This window comes from Brachyistius frenatus, unplaced genomic scaffold (assembly GCF_029030835.1).
Source record: "Brachyistius frenatus isolate BFR_SWC_R1_liver_20210118 unplaced genomic scaffold, ASM2903083v1 Contig_16, whole genome shotgun sequence".
In the NCBI taxonomy this organism is placed as follows: Eukaryota; Metazoa; Chordata; class Actinopteri; family Embiotocidae; genus Brachyistius; species Brachyistius frenatus.
In genome coordinates this window covers 5,643,147-5,665,460 of record NW_027210615.1, presented here as the reverse complement: position 1 = coordinate 5,665,460, position 22,314 = coordinate 5,643,147, and the positions used below count along the sequence as shown (strand labels likewise).

Sequence of the window (22,314 nt, the reverse complement as noted above, 5' to 3'; positions counted from 1 at the left end):
TATGTTCTGGAAGACACTCTACAGTGTGAAGCTGTAAAGCTCGATCACAGAAAAATCCGTGTTCATGTTTGTACAGTGAAACAAGAGTACCACTGGAAAACTGCAGCCGAGTTACACACAGCATTCAACTGCCCAGGGTGAAGTTAGCAGACGTGGAGCAACATTTCTGGGTAACATTTTCAAAATAAAACTGACGTTAGCGCGCACTTTGGGTCGTAAGGGTAAGGAAGTAATGACGAAAATGAATGCAGACAGATCTACAGACACATACTTTAAACATAAGAGTTAAAAGTTACAAGTAGCCTTTATATAAGTACACTGTTTTATCCACAACAGTAACCAGAAAAACAAACAAACAGGGCATTGGTCCTGAACAGGATTCAAACCTGCATTCACAGTGCGTGTGGAGTATGTGTCTTGGACATTTTTTCTATAGCAAGGACTATACTACTATGACTACGACTATTACTATTACTACCACTACTACTACTGCTATTACCAACAGCAATACAAATACAAATAATAATAATAATTATTAGAATAACAACAACAATAATATTGATAATATTATTATTTCAATTATTCCAGGAGGGCTCCTTGCTTCAACTGTGATGTGTGGGATCAAATAGACATTAAATGCCCCAATGTAGGCCTACTTTTAGGCCTACTTTTTCCCCCTTTTTAGGTTTAGAGATTTTATTTTGAAGGCAACACCATCCCACTTCCTGCCCCTCCGTGCCAGACTGCGTGTTTTGTTCTCCCCAGCTGTCCGCTCCGCCGCACTAACTGTTGTTGAGACGTTTCATAAGAGGAGAGCTGCTCGAACTGAACGCTCGCGGCGGCCTCTTGTTCTGGGAGAACAGCCTTTGAACTTTTAGAGCAGTTACTTTCCCACAACTGCGCCGGTTGTTGTTTTTTTTTGTCTCTGTTTTCTTGGTTTCGTGAAGTAGAGCTGGAGTTCATCATATACTTTCTGCTCCTTAGTGTGGATGTGAGTCACTGTTTAACTGAACACCATGGACGGCTGATTCACCCGCTTTGCACCTAACAGGTAAGTTCAACGCAGTTCTTCATTCAAATGAAAATAAATAAATAAATAAATAAATAAGTAAATAAAACAGCCGGACTGTGTAGTGGGTTGTTTAACAATAGCCCTCATTTTCTTTTCACTTGTGCTGTGCTTTGTCCCGCTCATCAAGACACTTTGCTGGTATGATGCATGATGTTATATCTGAACCATTTTAGACTGCAATTCAGTAATGGTTTGAAACGTAGGGCAACTTGTGCTTTAGGTGCTATCGTTTTTGCATCCAAACCGCTGTTTTACGAGTCATCTTGAATATATAAAACAACATTTGTCAGTGTAATGCATAACCTACATGCCGGTTTACCTAACACACGCAGCCCCGACTGCTGCCTACAATGGATACACACTTAGGACCACCATGCACACACTCTTTTGTCAGCTGATACAGGAATGTGTGTGAGCCAAATGTCAAATGCCTCGTTCACCTGCTGGCATTCCGCTGGATACACACAGCTGCCCATTTATTGCCTCATTTAGAAAACAGAAATGATCCACTTTGTCTGTGGTCCTTAAACTTGATAGGAGTTCACTCGCTGTTTAGACGTGTGATTATTTTCTGTCATTAATGGTTGATGATTGTGGATGATGTTTGTACCACACGTGGTGAAACATGACGCGGAATGAAACAGCTTCGCCCACAGTGATTAAGCCTCTCCCTGGCTGCTGCAGAGGACAGTCGAACTGCTTCTGTCATAGAGGGATGCTCTGCATTGTGGGGTGTGTTCATGGCTTTGTCGAAATGGCAACAAAAACAAAAAAGAAAGAAGATGGAGTTTTACTCAGCAGCTGGTTCCCTTTTCTATAACGGATGTCGGATTGAATAGAGGGACAGTTTAGAAATTGAATAAAATCAAAGACAAACTATTTTCCAGGTCTCATTGAGAAGCAGTCAGTACAGAGGAGAGGAAGCTTTCTTCTCAAGTATATTTGAAGTGGGTCAAATGTTTTTAATGCACATCTCGTATCCAACCTTTGTAAAGATTCTTGTGGCTGTATAGTCCAGCCTTCAACCTCAATCATGTAGGTCCCAACATCCAGGCGTTTTTCAATAGCTGGCCATCTGCTAGCTGAGGTTCTGTTCCCAAGCACAATATCGCATTACCCACTTTGGACTGTGGGGGATGAATGGGAGTGTGCGTGTTACCAGAAACCGTAGTGTGTAGAAAAGTTTGATTGTTCACACAATTCTGTTCACACGTTTGTCAAATGGATCGCAGAAAGGATTATTTAAACGCTTTATACTTTTCTTTTATGCCCCAGGCAGTTTGTAGAAAAAACAAAGTGCATGTCATATTTGTCTTTAGCAGTCAATTCATAATGTGGGTTGGCAATTTGAATCATCCATGTGTTGCACTAATTCCTGCGTAAGCTTCGCTGTGTATACTCATGTGTGTATCAGACACAGATTCTATCTTCATGATATCTGCATCTTCACCAGCATATATATATATATATATTTTTTTTATCTTGATCAAATATCCCGATAGAAATGAGTCATGGAATTGAGGTTCTCTATATTATAAATTCAGATTTCTAATGTTTTTGGGATTTCAAAGCAGATCTAGGTGGTATATAAAAACGGTGAAAGTTATAGCAACTGTGCCATTTAGACAAGCCGTTTGGACTTTCATACGTTTGTGATGTCACAACTACATGCTCATGTCATATGTCCAGCCTCAGCACTTAAGACGACACAGAGCGGTCATTGCATTGAGGAGCTAGCGAGCTGTAAGACCAAGGAAAACCTGAGGTGTCACTTCTGTGTCACTCAGAAGAGAGTCAGCCAATCAGAGAGAGGGTTGTTAATATTTTCATGTATATCAAGACTGCAAAAAAACACCAGAAAGGTGTAAAGTATAGGATCTTTAATGTATGTCATTTAAGGTACACCTTCCCTAGTCTTGCATAGCCCACCATGCGTTGAAGGGCCTGGCTGGACCCACATGTCTTTCTGTTATAGGGGAGAAAAGAAAAAGAACAAAATGCTCTGGCTTGTTTGTAATTCTTTGAACCGATCGGAATCTTTTTGGATCCAAATCTTGATCAAAACTTGCCATTTTCACTGTGTAGGTTGCCGTTTCCTTTTGTGATGGAGATTTTTAGAAATGGTAACACACTAGGGCTCATTACATGCACATATACGATTCTGGAGAATACAAAAATTCTGAGTAATAAAAAAAACAAAAAGTCACAAAGAAAACAGGATTAAAAAAAAGAAAAGTAAGGGGTCAAACATCAAATTTACTGATGATAGATTAAAAAAGGAGTAAAATAATTCATTTATCAATTTATTGGTGATGAAGGGGAACAACAGGGGTTTTACTGTTTGGCCTATGGATTCAAACTCACTTTAGAACCACATTTGAATAATTTACTGTAGCAAACAAGATTGTCTCCCTTAAAATCCCCAATTACTGCAGGAACATTGCCATTTTTGTATGCAGAGCTTTTGAAATCCAGTTGTGGTGTGATTATTGTCCTTACAGGTGGCACACGGGAAGTGGTTGGGTTACCATCCGGACCTCAAACCTCTGACACTTGAAGAGGAATGGGTCGAAGGCCACTTCAGCTGCAGCTGCTCATTGAAAAGTGATTCTCTGCTGCTCAAACACACCGCTTTCCAACCCTGTCCATGAATCATATAAATACAGCTGCTGGGCATGTGTGCGGCAGGGATGGGCTTTTATGATTTATAAGTGTCACTGTAGGTTAAGTAGTTTGTCCTTCAACAGCGTGAGAACCAGAAATGAGTGGGAACAATAAAAAAGAGAGGAGTGTTAATGCTTTGGAAATCAGACGCCTTCCTCAGCAGGGTTTCTCATCTGTACATCTCAGGTGTCACATACTGTAGTAGGATGCGAGATGTATTTTTAGCAGCATGTTTAGCACTTCGGTCATCAGCTGCGATGTGTGTAATAATGAAAGCAGGAAAGGAATGACTGGGATGGGATCACTCCCTGATTCTCGACGAGCTCTTGTCTTGTTAATGAGTGACTGCGTCGGTGACTTGCTGGATGATTTTGTTGTTGGGGTTTGATTAACTGTAATAACCAATAGGAAAAGATTGAATATGAAAGTAAATCAGCGTGTAAACAGCCTGTCCATGTAGGTGTATGGAAGAGGGAGAGAATATGTACACCAGATTTTGGTGATTGAAGTATTTTGGGCGTTCCCCATATCGGTCACTGCAACAGCTGGTGGTCCCTCATGGTGCATTCCTCTGTGCGTGTGTTTGTGCTGTAATAGGGTGTGGAAGTAGAGATTCTGCAGAGAACACTTGCTGGGGCACCAGTGTGGCCACAGGCATCCTCGGGACGATAAAGGAAACTGGAAGGCATTGTGCAAACCTTAAACCCATATTTACTTCTCCCCTGCAACTTCAAGACACTTCTTTTATCATTTTCACAAGCGTATATTTAAACATTTCCCATTTGGTTGACTCTGGTTCAGATATACTCGCTATCTGCTTGGTAGATTGGATCCCAGGCTTTAGTAAGCCCTTGGGGGAGTTGGCTGACGGTCAGATTGGCAGCTTAATAAATACTTCTTTTCATTAGCAGCAAGCTTCTATTCACTGTACTTAAATGGAAATCCCCTTCCATCCTCTCATCCTATTGACCATGCAAACTTTACAATAGAGGTACAGGACGTTCGTCAAGAAAAGTACACACACAGATGCATCATGGCAATCACATAATGGGCCATGATGCATATTTTTGCATCCAGCACAAGGGTAGAGAGTAGTTCCTGAATGTAAATTCAGCCTGAACTGTACATACTAATGTCAGTTAACTTAGCAGATGGGCGACTGGATAGCCAGCACTGCACAGATCAGGCTTCATTCTTTATCGGTAGAGATCTGACCAATACCGGGTTTTTGGGGCGAATATCGATATTAGGACGCTCCAAAATTGCGGCATCACTATATCAACGGAAATATGGTTATTAAATAAAAATGACATCAGTGAATTGAAGCAGTGAACTGTACTGGGAATGTAATTATTATAAATTGTAAACTATAAATAATAATAAAAAACAAAAACAAATAGAACAATTTCTAAACTACCCCAAGCACCTGTTTCTGCATTATGTTCTTTAAAAATATATTGGACAGCATATATGCCGATACAGAACTGTGTTTGATAGATAAATGTTGGGCAATAAAATCAGCCCTGGCACTTTTATCTGAAAGACCAAGTAGTGGATTTTACTCTTTGAAGCTTGTCTAAAATTTTGCAGAATATTGCAATTTTTCCTGGTGTAGCTTAGATGCACACTTGATGGTCAGCGTTAATTGGTTAAAGACTGACTTGGGGTCTACGCCCATCAGGAAGCAACAATAGTGCGTGGCCACACCCATAGAGTCACGCAGTGAATGTATGACTGGCTACCATTATGAAGGAATAACATATTGACCTCATCTAAGGCACTAATGTCATGCTGCAAAGCTATCTCTCTTGTCTCTAGCAGTGGGGTTGTTAAGCACCTCCTTGCTTGCAGAACATTTTTAATTGAATTGTTTGTGGTTTGGATGTTGCGCTGGTCTTTTTTTTTTACCCCTTCATTCTTAGTTTTACTAATAAACATAGTATAATTATTTTTGTGAAAACTTTTCAAATACACTCGATCCACTCCCACATTCCTTCCAATTGCCCGTCACCTCTGCACATAAAGCTGGCAAGATGGAATACTCCACTGATGAGCTGGTATTTAAGTTATTAAAGTAATTTTGCCTGACCTCAGCCAAATGGTAACAGTAATATTGCTGCCCTGATGTGCCAACCAGTTTCACTTCAGAATAGTGTTTACAGCTAGAAAAAACACAATATAAAAGAATCCCATTTAATTACATCGGCAACTAGTCACTGTTTGGATGCTAAAAGTAAATAGCAAATTCAACAATACGGTCAACACTAATCCTTACTGATGTAATCCTTTTTGAAAATGTAATCTTCTTACAGGTCAGAAGAAAGCCTGCCTTATTAAACCCAGAGGGTGTGGTTTTTATTGTTCTGAAGCAGCCTGTCAGCCCCGGGACAGTTGTGTATGTGCCGTGCCTTCAGCCCTCTGCCTCAGCCACAGCCCCTGTCCCCTAACCAAACTCCCGAGAGAGCCTCAGCCCAGCCTCTAGACAAAACCCTAAACCCCCAGCTGCCCATTTTTCTATTGCTAACTCAGGCCCCAACATCCCCTGTTCACTACAGAATTAGAATACATAGATGTCCCTTTTGTGTAATCAGGATAATTCATTGCAGATTGTAAGATAACTGGAATGGAATTTTTGATCCTGTGAATGTTGAAAGCTGTGGTGTGTCATAGGTGATGTTTCCTAATGACTGACAAGTTGAAGCTCCATGCAGATTCCTCATTGATGGTTCAGTGAAAGCCACGGCTGTGGAAACTCAACTGTGCCATATTCATGCATAACCTGTTCAGACTGGATGTTTTTTGGACATAATGTGATCATTTGTTTTCTTTATCAAAGTCCTGACTTCATTCCTTCAATGGTTGCGAAATTCTTTCCACACGTTCCTTTTCTTCCCACTAACTTGTCTTTGGCACATCACTGATGATCTTTGCGTTGGCTGAAAGTAATCAGGGGTAAGACTGAGCCTGTAGCACCAACCACCACCAACCATGTTACTTTGAAAAAGGAGTTTCCATTCTGTCTGCTTCATTTCTGTCCATATTTGAGCCCTTGCTGCCCAGACTGCCGGCCAGTTACATATGGGGGTCCAGCTGCTGATAAACCAGAAACATAAGCCCTCTTCCCCCTGAGCTGTTGCCCCTGACAATCAGCCCCAGCCCCGTGGCCAGTTGCCTTTGGACCCAGTAGAGCTATGCTAGTAATCTGACTGACACAGGTGGAGCATTCCCTTTCTTAAAGAAACATCTCTCCATTTGTCTGAGTTGTGTCTTTGGAAACTGTCATTATTGCCCTGAAATGTCATGGTTGCCTCATTGTTAGATGTCAGGATCAAGCTTGAATTAATTACTTCTGTGAACAAGAATAGAGAATCACCAGTAGTCAATGGATGATCAATATCATTTGCACAATTGTCAAGACAACATTCTGGGAATAGATTGATCAAACAAAGCCAACTCAACTGATTTACTCTGCTGTCAATCGAGTTAATGGATTTGGTATTACTTGATTGTACACACAGAAAGTGAGGTCCACAGTCTATTGCTAAGTCAGCTTTTCCTTCCTCATTGTTTGCAGTGGCTCTCTGTTATATTGCTGTTCATCTGATCCTCAGGTTTATCAGCAGTGAATGGGATTTTCAGAGTGTCAGTTTAGATCCCGACAGATAGTGGATAGGTTAAATACCCTAAGGCTACTCAAGAGAAGGGGATGAAATGAGAAGAATCCTTTCCTGCAGGGCCACATCTGTCCATGGCTCTTGATTAGCCCATTGATTATCTGCAAACCACGTTGCTGGCATTTACTTGGTCTGTTAAACAGGCGCTGATATTAATTCGGTTATTTAAGCTGTGACTATTTCGATTTGACAGAGTAAATTTGGTTTTACATTTTACTTTACATATTAAACAAAAGAAAATAAAACCTGCCTCCAGTGAAAAAAACTAAAAAAGTTATTTTAAGTGTGTCGAGTAAAAAAACATTTAATGTAAATTGTAAACCAAGATTCTCTGTGCTCTGCCCCTCTAAGGTGGCAACATCAGAATAGTATGCTTCCAGTATAGGACATTGTTTTCCATCAGTCAACTTCGTTCAGTTGTGTTTCAAGTGGATACTCGTGTTTAACAGTTAAATTCAGCACGATCCACTCGTGGTACTTCAGATTTTAATGTAGTGATATTGTTGGTGAAAGTAAAATCCTCTTAAGTCTCTGGCAAATTAATGACAAGCTGAGGGAAAGTAATAAGGTTCAAGACTAAATCATAACAGCTCCAGGGTGAATTTGCAGGCCACCCAGTATGAAGTCCACTCACTGTCTACAGGGCAGAAAAAGCTGGCTGCGGCTTCTTTTGAAGGCAGGTGCAGATATCTGGATTTCTCCACTGTCAAAACATAGAAGGTGGGGACAATGTCAAATTGTTATCACATATCGCAATGAACAAAAGTGTGAGGTTTAACCACTAAAACTGATTTTGTTGTGATGTACTGACATCCATTTAAAGTGTATATCTTTAGTGTTAAACCCACAGTCAAGTACCTGAAACACCTTTTAAGGACTGTTCATGGCAGAAAGTGTCACGCTAAAATTGATCCACGTGTTCATGATTTTGTCGATGAAGTATTGTAGCTGGTGAGCTAAACACTATCACGCCAACCAGCTTGGCTAACGCTAGTCACGTTCTGGTATTTTGGTTTTAGGTTTGTTTTTTGTTTCACTTAATACAATAAATATCAGTAAGGCTTTACTTTATACTATATAGATGTATTTATACTGTGGGTAATGCTACACAGCGAACAAGCTACAACAGTTTCTATCGCACCTCTCAAAGGTCAAGGTTGTCAACACATTGGTCTAACATTGGTCGATGGCGCAGGTCTCCAAAGATTAACTTAACGCAAAAAGAAAATTGCACTGATTTACTTTTCCGCTGGTCGTGTCGATTTCACTGAAATTAATTTGCTGTTTGAAATGCTGATGCGACCAGGCCTTTAGCCACGACTTTGCGACCGAGGGTCATTTCACCATTACATGATTGGCTTGCCACAGGGATTATTGACTTTTTGTCAACACTGTTGACTATGATAGTCGACCACTTTGGTTGAATTTTCTAACCAACCCGTGTAGTGCAGTGTAGGACTTGAACCATGAGTAATGACATTCTTTCAGTGCCTCTTGTTCACAAAGAGTCTGTTGGAAATGATTGGCCCTATTTCTCCTCTTCTAATGAATGGCAACATCTGTTTATTCTAAATGCATGAGGTTGCCATTGCTTTTCATTAAGAACTTAGTTTATCTCGCGGGCAGCAATGATATTGACTGTTGAGAGAGCCATAGTATTAGTCACAGCTAGTCAATATCCAAATGGAAAACAATCAAGATAGCATTTTGATTTGCTAAAAATATGCCAATAGTACCGTTTCTTTTTTTTTTTTTAAACTTGGAATATTTAGCTTCTCCTTCAGCCCTCTAATAACACAACTGTTTCTACTGCAGCTTGTGAATACTATATTTGTGTTCTCAGAGTTGTATTTCATGGTCTGTCTGGGACATAAACACTGAAAACTATGTTTCATAACCAATTATCTTCATATCGTTGCCTTTGAATTTACATGTCATAATTGCTGGCATTCTGCTTATACAGTAGTTTAACAGGAAATGCTGATCTCATTTTCTGAGATTTATCCGGAAACTTGGTATTGAACCTGGAAAGTGGCTTTAAATTACCCTGTTCTCTGGCTCATGGGAACTGACAGATAGATGCTTTTCTGCCCAACTATTCCAAGCCTTTGAGTGGCTGCTCACTCAGTGTTTTATTAGATGAGGAAAGGAGCAGAACAGTATAATTTAGTAAAGGACCTTGGCCTGTGGGCAGAGTGTAGCAGTGAAAAGCATAATTTTTTTAGTGTGTTTGCTCTAAATGCTGCAGCTGCAGCAGAAAGAGGAGGAAATCATTTAGATGGTTTGTTTGACCGGTTCGACTGCGGCACTCCAAAAGTCTGCCCCGTTTTTGTCATTCACTTGGCAGTTAGCCACAATCAAAACATGCCTGCTTATTAACACGAAGCACAGATTGTTGACATAAGAAACCCAGAATCCCTGTGGAATTGTTTTCATGCTGGATTTGTGCATGTTCATGTCAAGGTCAGTGCCTTAGTTATGAGCCAATAACTTTCACAAGCCATGTTCTTCAGAGATGTTATGTCTTATGCTGATTTATCAATTTATTCTTAAAATACTAAACACCTTTTTGAAACTGGGTGGCTAAATGTAACGCATAAAGGAATTATGAATTTTAATTTTTTTCTTAGTTTTGAAGGGACATATAATACGTTTATGATTTCACATGATTTCTGGCAAGTGAAGGATTCAAAGTAATGAATGGAAACATCATTGTATCTTACATGCACTTGTTTGTTATGTTGTTTTTTTTTACATCGATTGCGTCTCATCAATTTACCTATCTTCTGCTCGATCTTAGCTATTTAGAGCCACAGAATCAGTCAGCTAATTCATATGCAAATGGTCGACAGTCAAGACAGTTGGATTTGTTCAATTTAAATTTGTGCTGCCTTTTATTTTCTAATTAACTGAGTAATCATTTTGTCAATGAAATGTCACAACATGGTGAAAACATGCCTGTCACTGTTTCCTGACAGCTTTATTATCATGTGAACCAGACAATGTTTGGCAGTTTGTCTTGACGAAATGAATGAAACATAATGTTTGTCTGATGTTGCTGATAATTTTTCTGTCAATCAACTGACTGATTAATCAAGCTCTAATTTGTATTGTAAATTGATGATTTGTGTGGAGGTCCATCAGTATAATCTGGCAACTCAACAAAATCATCATCCCATGTATATATTGTATTACAGTATGTTAAGCAGTTATCAACATCTGATATTATATCATCCTACAAACAGTTGCTTATTTGCAACTTTAGCAGTCACAGAGCTACAGTAATGTTCATCTGGGGTCATGTTTCTTGCTAAATGATACATGCCAGCCCAATTTAAACTCGCTCTTACCTCTTTAAAAAAAAAAAAAAAAAATTGTAGTCCCCACCAACCTCTGAGGGAGCTATCTGGTAGATGCTCCACTATTTGCCACCATCTAACAGCCAACTTAGTCTTCAACTCTCTAGTGCCTGACAGGAAGTAGAGAGTGAATCGAGTGAGGCACGCTTTCAAACCAAAACAATGAGCTGAGGGTCCTTAAAATGCCCCAATAGGGTTGAGGTGAAACGAACACATTGAGCGACCTCTTGTACATTGTCAGGTAATACATTACTAACTAGAGGACGCTGGCACAGTGCAGACCTTGGCTGAGGCCATGCTTTGATGATACTGTATGCAAATCATCCACTGCAAACCAAAAACATATAATATGTCTTGACATATTTCCAGAACTATTAAGATGGTGTCAAAATACACTTGTGCCTCACATCCCAGCCGTCCTACCAGTCCCGTTTCTCTCACTAGAAATCCCTGTACCCTAGTGCGCCATTACGACAGCTCAATGTTATACAGTTTAGAAAAGTTAATGTGTATCCCAGAGGTTACTGGTACCTATGAATGTAGATTGTGATATAGAGTCATTGTATTTGTAGAATGCTCATTAGTTTTTATCACAAATGAACCCCACCATCCACTGCTACCTGCAGTGTTAATAAAAAAACAAACAAACATGGATTTGCCCCATCTTTGGGGCGGCACGGTGGTGCAGTGGTTAGCACTGTCACCTCACAGCAAAAAAGGTTCGGGGTTCGAATCCGGTCCTGGGCCTTTCTGTGCGGAGTTTGCATGTTCTCCCTGTGCTTGCGTGGGTTCTCTCCGGGTTCTCCGGCTTCCTCCCATCATCCAAAAACATGCACCTCAGGTCAGGTTACCTGGCGCCGCGCTAGTGGCAGCCTGCTGCAGCAGCTCCCCCCTGAGAGCCCCCCTGCTGTAGTGAAGACATTTCACCTCGGGGATTAATAAAATAAAATCTAAAAAAATCAAATGTTTTGCATCCGCTCTAAAATTTAAACTGTTCTTTCTCACTGCATCCCTCCACCAAGTTTCATGAACATTTGGCCAGTAGTTTTTCTGTAATCCTGCTGACAAACAAACAAACCGCACTGAAAACACAACCTCCTTGGCAGAGGTAAATAAATCAGTGAGAGGCACTTAAAGTATCCCACACACGGAATGAACAGCTATTTGTAGCAGGACAGTGAGCAAACAATCTTCTGATTTAGTGTGTTGCTATTTTTATTTGACCAGTATGGGTGAAGTACTGATGGGTTTCCATTAATCATTTCTGGAACCCTCAAATCTCAGCAGGGGGTTGAGTAATGTTAAATCACTAGTGCTGATCAACAACAATTCCTTCAGCCACTAATGAAATATGCATCAGGTTAATTTTTTTTTTTTTTTTTTACCACAACACAGCAGAAATCTGATTTCCTGTTTAAGGAAATCAAGAAATGAATGCTCTGGGCTTTGTGCAGATTTTCTGGATGTAACAGAAGGAGTGGCGCAGTAGTCTGAGCAGGGGGGGGGGGCAAAGTAAACTGAGTGCCTGTGTGCCTGGGTGTCGGAGGGGAGTATAGACTTTCATAGTGGTTACAGCAGAGCTGACCACACAGTGAGAGAACAGGAGGTGATGACCCAAACACAGTAACCAGATCTTTATAGACACCTTCATTTGTGACAGCTTGATCCGCGACTCTGCTAATGTACACTATTAGTGCAAATGTTCACAGTGGAGTCAGTGGTCAACGGTAACCTCTGAACACATAACAGTCATTTCAAGTCTAGGGTTTTTATATTTTTATAGCACCAACTTTGCTTCTGTACAATTTGTTATTGAAAATTGCCTTGTCATCTGGTACAATATGTGGGTATTGAACATAACTTTTGTTACATTTACAACGTGTAAATCTTTCTGCGTTTCCGTTACAGAGCTGCCACTTGGACAGTCCACCCATATAGATAAGAAAAACTTGGTTTCAGTAAATGTTACACTAGAATGTGTTATTTCACTCTTTTTTAAACTATGCCTTGGCCACATATTTCTGAGTTGCGTGTGCCGCTGGAAACTCCTCCATGCGCAGTCAGCTAGCTAGCATTTACCAATAGCAAGTCTGGAACATCTGTAAATTGTAGTGTCTAGCGGTAGCTTCCATGTGAGGTACTTAGAAGACATCTGCTAATTGTGGTGACAGAAACAAGATAGATTACACTCTCCTTCAACCAACCTCATGAAAACTAAAGATTTGTACCATTATGCAACATGGAATTTTCTTTTTCTTAAAATGGATTTTATTAAATTGGTATAGAAACAAGTATTGTTGAGAGGCCAGTGTCAGGTACTGGTACTGGTATCAAGTCTTTCATATACTTTGCCAAAATGGATAAAACTTTGATTGTATTTACACCTCTGCATTTTGGTGGCCTGTTTCAGATGAAAAGCAAAACAACTATTGACAACTGTGAAGGAAATTAAACTGATTTCAGGAAATATTTTCTTTGCATCTCAGCTGACAGCAAATTAACTCTATTGTCAGATTGTTTTCACTTCTTCAAGAAAAGGAGTTTCAGATTCAGCAGCAGATTAAAATCAACTCTATGACTGATACCATATAATAGAGTAATGATACCTAGTCAGTGTATGAAGGAGTCCTTCCTTTCCAAAAAACACTCTCTTGTTCATGTGTCTTGCAGGTACAAGTGATCCATGTTAGATTCAACAGGTAGTAGTAGTAGTACTAATTAAGTTAGATTTAAGTAGAGTTTAACTAGCTTAACTGGCTTCTTACCCAATAACAGGTGGTCACTAATCTAAACTGAGTCTTTCAGTAGTCATTTTACAAATAATGAAAGCTAAACGTAATGAAATTCAATAAGAGATTTGATGAGATTAGAATTTTTATAAGGACATTTGATACTGTATTTGATTTGATGTTTTTATGCCTGGTCATCTATTCCGGCAACCTGACTGTACCCCAGTGATGTCAATCCAACCAGGCACCCCTCAAAACCTCACTTTGAGGCCTAATATCTTATTATTTATGGGTTTATTTTTAAAGGACCACCAGAACATTAATCAGAAGGAGTGGATTTAACTAATAACACCATACTGATTTGTGGATTGAACGTATTGAATTGGGACTTTGGCAAGTCGTCGCGTTTTGATTGGAATCTAAGGAACCAAAGTGTTTTGGAGCCACTCTGAGTAGTATTGCACTGAGGCACTTCCAAATTGACTTCAATTTCAAAATACAGTCTACAGTCTGCACCCAAGAGAACATTTTAAATATGAGAAAATGGCTCAATTGTGTCATTTTCTCTTAGAGGAGTCACTGGTGTTTTAGGAAATACAGTTATATGTTTCCCCACTAATAGTTAGGCCATGAGATCGTACATCTTGCATAAATGTCTGCACTTTTAAATACAAACACAAATCCAGCAGCCTGTTATCTTAGCTGAGCATTAAAGCGTTAAACTAGGAAACAGTAGGAAACCGCTGACCAAGGTCTGTCCAAAGGTAGCAAAGTACACTTGTCAGCACCCATTCTAGACATTTTAGTCATTAAACATTCTATAAACCAGATGTGATGTGGGAAGTTTAGAAGTTCTAGGAGGGAGGTTTTGTTACCTTGTGGACATTTAATTTACTGAACTTGAGTAGTGTCCTTGTTTGTAGACAGATGGTAGCTGCTCACTCTGTGTCTATCTCCAGGTGGGGTCCTCCCCCTTTGTTGTTCTGGGTTTACACCAGTGAAACCTCCCACCAAGCTTAGCCCACAAGTTATACCCCATGCTTATTATTATAGGATCGTGCTTTCACATGAAAGTGGTTGCTGGCAATATGAGAAAGAGGCCAGAAGTTGTTGTTGCTGTGTGTGTGTGCGTGTGTGTGTGTGTGTGTGTGTGTGTGTGTGTGTGTGTGTGTGTGTGTGTGTGTGTGTGTGTGTGTGTGTGTGTGTGTGTGTGTGTGTGTGTGTGTGTGTGTGTGTTGTGTGTGCATGTGCATGCATGGGCGTGTGCTCACGCTCTGGATCGTCAGTGGTGTCCATTAGTAGAACAGTAGCTGGATCAAGTCTGTTTGTCCAGCTGCTGACTCGTCCCCCCTGCTGCTCACTCACTCACTCACTCACACTCTCTCTCACTCTCTCTCACTCCCTCACTCTCTCACTCCCTCACGCACGCACGCACGCACGCACGCACACACACACACACACACACACACACACACACACACACACACACACACACACACACACACACACACACACACACACACACACACACCATGGTCTTCAGGCTTTGGGCCCCATCTAAATGGATCTTCCTCTCCCCCTCTTCTTGCAGAGAGGGCCATGTCCCCTCTCCTCCCTCCATCTCTCCCTCCTGTCATTCTTTGCGTCTTTTCTTATTCTGGGGTCTGCAGTTGACCCCAGTTGCCCTTGACACATGCATTTCTATAGCTCCAGCCAATCAATAGAGACTCCTGTGTCCCAGTGTCAGATGTTGGCTCCACTAATTGAAACCAACAACAACCCGTGGTGAGCGAGAATGAGAATTTTTCCGTGTGTGCTGGGATGATGAATGAAGAGGATAGAGGATGTGCCACATTCACATGGTGATCAGCCCATCATCAACTATTGTCCACACTTTCATTTTAGCAAGATTAGCGAGAAAAATTGCAGCTCGGTCATGTCAGCTGTATGACAGCCAGATAAATGTGGATTGAGTATTATGGATTCAAAAGCTCATATCAGCATCTCACTTAAAGGGTTAGGCTGACATTATTCTGTTTTTTTATTTTTCTCAGAAAATCCAATGAAAGACAAAAAAAACATTGTGCAACTCCACCTTTCAATACTGACTTCCAATCACCACCTGTCTGTGGTTCTCAGTTCCTCCCCTAATTAATTTATACAGAAATACATACAGTATATATATATATATATATATAAATATTTATATATAAATATGTATTTATATATAAATATTTATTGATATATAAATATTTATTTATATATATATATATATATATATATATATATATATATATATATAAATAAATAAATAAAATGGAGCAAACCAGTGACTGTTTTGGTATTGTTATTGGATTACAGCGAGGGTTTAGTTTTTGAGTGGGTAGGACCTGGCATTTGTAAATTAATTGCATGAGTTTGTGTTGATGATGTACATAATGAAAGAGTGGTTAACAGTTATTAGATATCCCTTTTTATTGACAGTTTTTCTGTTTTAATTTGCCTTTATTGTCTGTTATTGTCTACGTTCCATATCCTAAATGGGAAATGGAAAAACAAATACAAAAGGCATGGCATATGAAAGGTCTAATACAATATACCTTAAATACCCAGAAAGCAAAGTCCTGAGTGGAACTGAAATTCACATGAGCACAATTTATTGCATCATGCAGTTGGTTTGGACAGTTTATTGCCTTAAATGACATATTATGCTTTATGACTCATGAAACACTTTCATAAATCATAAAAGAAAAGTCCTTTTCACTAAAAGGACTTAAACACGTTAGTTGTGTTTCTGTGATGCGTCTGCCAGCTGCGTTGTCAGGGAGCCTGTTTACCAAAGAAGTTACAAGTGGACTACAAAGTAAAAGCTCTCAGCCCTTTGGCTTTTTTCTGTGTGATCAAGCAGGTGACAACAGCACAGTGCAACTGTTGCTCTGTCAGATGTGGGGGAAAAAAGGCTTTCTGGAGTGTGGAGTATAAATAATGTAACCACGTAGTGTCTGTTGGTGTTTTCACTATCAAGACTCCACTTGCATGGTTTAACTCTGATCTTGAATGAGAATAAAAAAATATTGCTGCCTTGGTTGTGTGGAGCACAAAAGGGGAAAAAGGGGGGCTGCTTTCAAAGCTACTGTAATTAATCCCAAGCATCAGTCAGACTATTCTCATTAATAATGCATTTCTTAGCAGCAGTCCTGACATAGGGAAAGGATTGAAGTCTTTATTCAAAGATTCTGCAACAATGCCAGGCAACCCTCGGAGCCAATCTGCTTAACTCGAAACCCAGCCACTGAAAAAAAACACGTTTCACCGCTCAGCCATGCCCCACGTTTCCAAACAATGGCCATTAAAATACATTTAGAGCTAAAACCATGCCAGTCCATAATCTCTCTTAAAAACAAAGTAAAAACACACCGGACTCAAAACATTCAATTTAAAGAAGTTTCAGTTTTTTACTACCTTTTTTTTTTTTTTTGCTTTCTGTTATATTATAAAGTAGCAAAATTGCAGAGCTACTGGTACATTTTGAAATACTTTTTCGTGTACTTAGGTTTAAATGCTCTAACATTGTTGACGAGTAATCTGTTACAATGAGTTTACCAGAATTTAAATTTGACATGATATGTGAGCCACATGTAGCACTAAACTGTATTCTTGCTTTGAATATGGTACCAAGTGGTGTATCTTAGGCTACTGACAACACTCCTTTGAAGTGAAGTGGTGAAAGAAATGCTCAGATCCTAAGAGGCACTTTACATGCAGTCATGTTATCTTATGCTCTAGATGTGAAACGCAAGAGTAGACGTAAACCCCCTGAAATGTTATTGTTAACTGAAACTAATCAAAAAGAAATGAGTAAAATCTGTTCAATACACGTTTTTGTCCAAAGACTAAATTATCATATATTTTGGTAGAACTGCAAACAGCTCATACCTGAATGTGACTAGGTTCCCAAAATGGACGCTGCTTTTCTACTACTTTCATCTTCAGTAGGTACATATATATTTATACCTATATAAATCTCTCTCTCTATATATATATATATCTCAAGTATCGCGTATTATGTAGGAAAAGTGCAAATATTCAAGTACCTTGAAATTAAGCTTGAAAGTGTGCTCCACCAGTTTATCATTCCATCTTTATAACATTATTAGACTCATGATATCAAGTTTAAAAGATTCAAAATTGATGCAGCAGGGGGCTTTCTTTTTTCTGCCATGCATACTTCTGGGAGCCTACATTACCCATAGTGCATAGTGGTCATACATTTAGGCATGTTATGGTTGACAAAGACCATTGGGCTGCTAACTCAACACCCCCAGATATTTTTCTTTTTATATATCTTCTCAAATTAGAATATGCGTGGCACCTGTTAAAATGTAAATATATTCCTTTGTAAATGTACTTTGGTGCTTTCCAGCACTCCTTTTAATACAAAGCTGAGAAGAGAAAGAAATATGACTCATTTTATCTCTGAAAAATACTTTTGTTGTCATTGTTGTTGTTTTGTTTTGTCATGCTGCAGTTCATAGCTAGCTTGAATCTCTTCAAAAATAGTTGTAACTAACATGCGTTGGTGATGTCAAGTTTCCCTGTAAAGATAGTACCATATACAGTTATGTCCCTGTGAGCGCACTGGTGTGTGTGTACCTAAGCATTATGTGCCAGTCTGTATGGATCAGTTTGAGATTCTGTTTGTCTTTCGCTGGTCTGAGCACAGCCAAAACCATGTGTGCAGGCAGCAGTCTCTACAGAGCTGCAGCGGTTTGGCTTTGATGGCGATGTTTGCTTCCACAGTGGCCCCTATTAGATTCACATAGTGAACTCAATCTGGCTTTCTTTTTTTTTTATGCAGTCTTTTGTTCTGTTTTGTTTTTGTTTGTTTCCGATTGTTTTTTCACACACACACACACACACACACACACACACACACACACACACACACACACACACACACACACACACACACACACACACACACACACACACACACACACACACACACACACACACACACACACACACAGCCTCCTCTATATTTCTTACCCCTCCAGTCTGTTTTTCACCTCTCCCTTGGTTAAACCCTCCAGTTTGATCAATCATTGATGATCCCAGGTGTCCTGGGACCTCAGGGGAAATCCTGATTGGCTACGTAGTGTAGAGCCCCCCCCCACACACACACACACACACCTGCAGGCCCCTCACACCCACTCCTTGTTTTTCAAGATCTAAGTTAAACCTTATCCTCACCCTCTCCCAGACCTCTCTTTCTCTCCTTTGCTGTTTCTTATTTCGTTCTCTCCTTTCTCTCCCCACTGGACGTCCGAGAGCCAGCTTCAATTAAAGAAGCAATGGGGTTTCCTAAGCCATTAGCCATATTAGTGTTGGGTCCATGCCCGTGCCCCTTTTCGAACAAAGACCACTGAATGCTTCCTGGAGCAGTTTGGTTGGCATTTGTCTCCATTTTCTGATTTGTAGGCGCACACCCTCTTGGAGACGCAGTCGGCAGCGGTAACAGCATGGCCGTCTCATTATGTAGGACATTGTCTATGGTGCTCCTGTCATTAAATTATGCCTTAATGTGTGTTAAAGAGAGCATTTTGATTCAGGTTTCACCACAGTGGAGTAGCCTTTAAACAGAACTCCCAGATCTGGTTATTACCACCGTGTATATTACTACAGCTGATTCCACAGATAAAAGACCAATGACGTTGTCGGTCATTGACTGAAAAAGATGACAACTCATTGAAAACACCATTGCCGATGTGATTAATGACATCTAAAATCCTTTCCATGCCTTTCAAAAGGGTTTTATCGTATGCTTAACCTTTGGCAATGATTTCTTTGTCCCCAGATCACAATCACACACCTCAGACCTTTAACTCAGCCAGACTCCACTCATCAATCATCTTTGATTTTCTGCCACCAATTCAGATAGTCGGATAATGTCTGCAAGTATGAACACTGTGTGTGTGTGTGTGTGTGTGTGTGTGTGTGTGTGTGTGTGTGTGTGTGTGTGTGTGTGTGTGTGTGTGTGTGTGTGTGTGTGTGTGTGTGTGTGTGTGTGTGTGTGTGAGAGAGAGAGTGTGTTCACTGCGCACATGTTCGACTTTCCCGTGCCTGTTCCTGCGCAAGATGGAGAGAGCAGTCTATTAAACATTTGACAATTGAAGACCTCCCACTCTAAAAGACCTGCTCAGATTGTCCTCACTCCCAATCCCAGGAAGCTAAGGGAGGACAAAGGCGTGTCACCGGAGGGAGGGGGAGGGGGGGGTCCATTTTCTTTCTAATGAAGCTGTCCGTCACACGGCTTGTTGACAGAAGGCCAGGATACCACTCCCACCTGCCCACACTCCACAACCACCAGTTTGGAGGCTAAATGAGCTGAAGTCATCTGTGAATTGGACAAAATATTATAATTGGAGCATTTTGTTGTCTGCATGTCCTCCGCACTACATCTACTGTTTCACTGGTCAAAATACCAGGGGGGTATTTTCCACAGCAGAGCAACTAAATCTTGCTCCAAGCTTTAAACTGAATAATTATCTTTGGTTTTTGTTGTTTCCTGGAACACAAAATTCACAGTCTCAGTAAAATTTTACAAATCTGTGATGATCTTTTTTTTTTTTTATTAGGCTACTTTTGACTTATCTTCTGTCTTTTTATCTTCCTATATTGTTTTATGAGTGACGATAGCCTGGCTCAACTTTATGTTTGGTCCAAAAGTCCAAACCATCCTAAACTGGTTCATGCTGTAAATGAACTGAACCATGGTTACTTGTCTTTTTTGATGATTGAACAATATATTTATGGATGTATTTATGTATTTAAAATTACTTAATTTTGTCGCTGACACAAAGGTCTGAAAATTTAAGATCGGTTGGTAATCTCAAGTAATACTGTTCTTTTCTGGACCTCAGCTTCATCATAATTATTGTCCTTGGCACATTACCTCTAGTCCCACAAGCAACATGGCGTTAATGTAATGTAATGTCACACATACGGTAACAGTTTGGCTATCATTGCACTTCTAGTTGTTTATTTTTAACAAACATTATCACACTAAGACACTATAAGTTCATTATGACTATTATAGTCGCTGAACATCAACACGTTAGCACTGTGACTGAGCATGCTACTTGAGTGGTTCTCAAACTGGGGTGTAGAGCCACGTCAGAGGGGGGACATGGATGATCAGGGGCAAGAATGTGGAGTAGACTTAAAGTTGCGTTAGATGATTGACGTGACATTAATAAAGTGCTCTGATATTTTCAAGGTTATCTTGCTAACTTGAACCATTTTTTTTATTTCAATGAAAGGCAACTTGGCTTGTTTATTAGTAGGAAACAGAATTGTTTTGGCTTCTGACTGAAAAAGTACATCGACTGTATATGAAGTCGGACGTAGTCTATGGGTCTGAAAAATGTTGCCATTGCAAGAGTGCCTTAAAGTGCAACACAACTGAGAACCACTACGGGTTGGCTCCAAAAAACCTCCGGCTCCAATAGTCTCCAATTTATAAAGTGTCAACTTCTCTCGTATAATACAAAATCAATCAGTTTTTTCCACGTCATTGTTACGTCATTTGTTAAATTCACTCCTCATCAGTGGTCCATCTGAAAACAATACCTTTTTTAATTGGATGTTAGGCCTTTAAAGAGAGGGATGTCTAGGAGCGTTCCTAGTTTGTTTGACATGCCAGTCAGGTTTGCAGAATAGGTGGGCGGGGCATAGTGTCGCCAGGTTCTCAGTCAAATCCACCCATTGCTCCTCCCCAGCTCACCCAATTGTGGTCACTTCTGACTTAAAAAAACAAAGAAGGTCAAAATGACAGACTCGAAGCTTCAAAATGGCAGTTCACACACATGCACGTCATAGTAGGTTGCTACTTGTCTTCGAACCACTGATTTAGGTCAAAACACCACTGCTGACTCTTAGGGAGAGCCAGTATTTGCAACATCAAATCAAATTAAAAGTGTTCATAGCTGTTTCAAACAGCTTCACTCAAAGACGAGGTGAAAAGCTCTGATGAAGTTTAGTCTTTATTGTTTGATGTCTTTTTTTGTGATTTCTATCATTATACTAACAGCTACATCATGTTTTTTTTCATTTAAATATTCAGGAACAATCTAATTCTTCTTTAAAAGAGATCAATGAAGACTATCAATGTTACCTTTGCTAAATGAGGTGTTCGCTCCACTTGTAAGCATATACCTAATAACATCTTCCTCAGTCAACACAGCTCAGTCAATTCTATAGATTTCTTCTTACTTTGATGGTTGTTTCTCACTGTCCTTTGTCAGTCTTCATGGAGGGGTTATGATCTCAAAGCTGTTTAACTGGCCCTTTCTGCCTTATGTTGAAACCACACTGGGACCCAACAGTAGCCACCCAATGAGCAAAAAGACCCTTCGGACTGTTGAGCCCGATCCAGACTGAAATGTGAATTAGGAATGCCTGTCACATGTCCCTTTTTAGGGCTTGAGTGGGATTATGTCAGCATGGGTGCCCTGGCTGCAGATGAAACATGTCTGGGATGAAAGTAGGCAGTCTTTGCATGCATACACTCCAAAATGACCAGGCAGTCACAAATTAAGACCAAGCTTTTTTGATAGTTTTTTTTTCTGTGATTTAACAGTCAGCTAGCCTCTAAAAACCAAGGAAATTGAAACGAATGACAGACGGCAAGTGTGTTAAGAGTTGTCTGACCGCCACTAAGAGAACTCAACAGCAACTTCAAAAAGTCATCCTTCCTGAAAATAACTTTTTTGCATTAGAATCATTCACTTCAGGGCTCACACACACACACACAC

The 22,314-nt window shown here is 40.0% G+C and overlaps 1 protein-coding gene across 2 annotated transcripts in view; it reads left to right on the top strand.

Annotated features, from left to right (window-relative positions):
* Positions 1-811: 811 nt before the first annotated feature.
* The window catches only part of plxnb1a (plexin b1a), a 71,554-nt gene continuing 50,051 nt past the window's right edge, over positions 812-22,314 (top strand). For both annotated transcript variants that reach the window (XM_069694061.1, XM_069694060.1), the window contains exon 1: positions 812-1,051. The gene's annotated coding sequence lies outside the window, so the exon portion shown is untranslated. The remainder of the gene's footprint in view (positions 1,052-22,314) is intronic.